Here is a 2,706-nt window from a genome sequence, read left to right on the forward strand (position 1 = left end):
CCCTCCCTAGGCTTCATGCTGAGGCCATGTAGTAAATCAGCCTTTTTCCAAAGCTCTTTTTTCTAAGGTGAACGGTACTTACTATCAATAAAATGGTCCTTTTTAATTGAAAAATAAACTTAAAAAGAGAGACAAAGGTCATAATGTTTTCACGCAATACATACTTGGTTTTTTAAATAACAATTGTAACAAATGACAGAAAGAATTGTGGAATGCTGCTCTTGTGAACCATACAAAAAACCACATTTGGATTGTTTAAAGGACATAATTTAAAGAACTGTCTCAAACACTTTTTGAAATACTGTAGTAGTCAGTCCATAGAGGCATGCCTTAGGTGGATATGGGAATGTAGTTCAGAAAAGAAAGAGAAATATCACAGGGGTACTACTCAGTTTCTTCAAAATCACTGAGCAAAAAAAGCAACATTCAGCTTCCATACTGATTTCACACAACTTCTATACAGTATCTGGACTTCAATCCAAGAGCAAAAGTTAAGACTCTCCTCTTCTATTTTTGGTAAACAACTGCATGGTAAACTTAAATGACTTTTCCCCTGGATTTTTTCTGGGAGTGGCCTTTTTAATTTTTTATTTTAAATAAAGGGCAGGTTTGGTATCAGCAATATCAAAATTTCTTTTTTATACTGATATCAGCAGTGTCAATATTTCTTGGTATCTCAGGAAGATTCATATTTTTTACAGCTGATACAGCACAGGCTAGAGATCCTGCAAAGCCAGCCTCAGATTTCTCCAGTTTATTTTGTGCATGAATTTGTGTAACAATCTCATTCATTTTTGTTTCCAATACCATTCACTCCATCACCATTTCTGCAAGAATATTGTGAACCTTGCCTACATTGTAAATTAAATCCAGTTCACAGACATTTTCAAAACGCTTGTCTAATGTTTCCACAAATACTTTGAGTTCTAAGGACATTATGAAAGATTTTCAGGAAGCAGGGATTGGTGGGTTTGGGGGTCAGATCTGTATACACATGGTAAGAGATCCATGAATCTTGGGCTTCCTGGGTGATTGAATTGGATTTAAAATGCCAAGTTCACTTTGTGAAGAATCCACATAGTAGACAAAGTATAATGTTGCATAATGTCTATAAATCAGTTTGTTGTCAGATCCTCCAATTAACAATTCTCCTTCTAAGAAATTACATTTTCATCTCTCTTAGATACTAAATAGAATGTCTCCCTGATGACTGGCTGTTGTGTATCTTCTCTGTAGGGCTTGTAGAACTTGGAAAGCCTTGGCTTCCCATGGTGTTGAAGATGAGGGTTGCCTAGATCATGCCTAAGCAGGTCCAACCAGTTGGGCACTGGGGCAGGAGCACCAGCTTTGCCTGGGGTCATCACTGGTGATCCTTGCCCACCCACCCTCCCAATGTGCATATTCTTAAATGGTAGTTTGGGTTTTTTTAATGTTTATTTATTTACTTTGAGAGAGAGTATGCACGTGAGTGAGCAGGGGATGGGCAGACAAAGAGGGAGAGAGAATCCCAAACAGTCTCCATACTGTCAGCACAGAGCCCAACACGGGGCTCAATCCCACCAACTGTCAGATCATGACATGAGCTGAAATCAAAAGTAGCTGGCTTAACTGAATGAGGCACCCACGTACCCCTAAATAGATTTTTAATAGATTGAACATATGAAACCTGATTATTCAAAAAGACATTTAAACTGCCTACATGTTGTTGTGGCAATAACTTACGTAAACAATAAATACAACGGTATCATAGATATGGTTTGGCAGAGATATCTGTCTATCTATCTATAGATAGATTTGGATAGAGATAGAGATAGATAGAGATAGAGATAGAGATAGAGATAGAGATAGACAGAGATAGAGAGATATGTTAATGATATTCAGCCCATAGTTAATTTTGGTATCTCATTTCTGGTCTCTAATTTCTCCTCATTTTGGTCATACTTTCATCCTTCTTTGCTTGACTGGTAATTTTTGATTGAATGCCAGACACACTGAATTTTACCTTTTTGAGCACCGAATATTTTTACATACCTAAATTATTCTTGAGGTTTCATTTCAATCCAGTTGGGTTACTTGGAAGTAGTTTGAACCTCACATAAGGCCAGAGCAAGTCTTTAGTCTTGGCTAATTTTATTTCACTACTGAGGCAATATCTTTCTTAGTACTCTACTCAATGGCCCAAGATTTATAACATTTTTACACCTCCGTGAAACACAAACTACTCGTTGCTCTATTTGAGCTCTGGAGATTGTTTTCTCTAAACGTGTATCAGGTGGTTCTTTTCCCAGCCTCAGGTATTTTCCTCAAATGCGTGTGAATTAGTACTCCGCTGCATACTTGAGAGGGATTCTCCCCCTATCTCCGAGGCTCTTTTCATGTATAGTTTACCTTAGAGTATGCAGCTCTAAAACTCTAGCTGCCTTGATCTGCACACTCTCCTCTTATCAACTCAGGGTGACATGCAGGTCACCCCGAAAGCCTGCTGCGTCCTAACAAACTGGGAAGCCCACCCCGGTGTGTCCCTGCTCTAAACTTTAGTTTGATTCACTGAGGATTGGTGACTCCGCGCTGTCAGAAGCACCATGCCATCCAAGCCATCTGCTTCTGCGAGTGAACCTGGGACCCTGGACCGAGCAGGTGGACCGCAGTGGGCAGGGAGAGCAAACGTCTGCCAGGAAAATTGTTGGCAGTAATGAGAAAAAATGG

At 39.4% G+C, this 2,706-nt stretch overlaps 1 pseudogene; it reads right to left on the bottom strand.

Moving 5' to 3' along the window:
- Positions 1-624: 624 nt before the first annotated feature.
- On the bottom strand, positions 625-1,300 carry LOC121037909 (AP-3 complex subunit sigma-1-like; annotated as a pseudogene).
- Between the last annotated feature and the right edge of the window lie 1,406 nt (positions 1,301-2,706).

Source organism: Herpailurus yagouaroundi, unplaced genomic scaffold (genome assembly GCF_014898765.1).
Source record: "Herpailurus yagouaroundi ecotype Mexico unplaced genomic scaffold, PumYag 164, whole genome shotgun sequence".
NCBI classification, from domain to species: domain Eukaryota; kingdom Metazoa; phylum Chordata; class Mammalia; order Carnivora; family Felidae; genus Herpailurus; species Herpailurus yagouaroundi.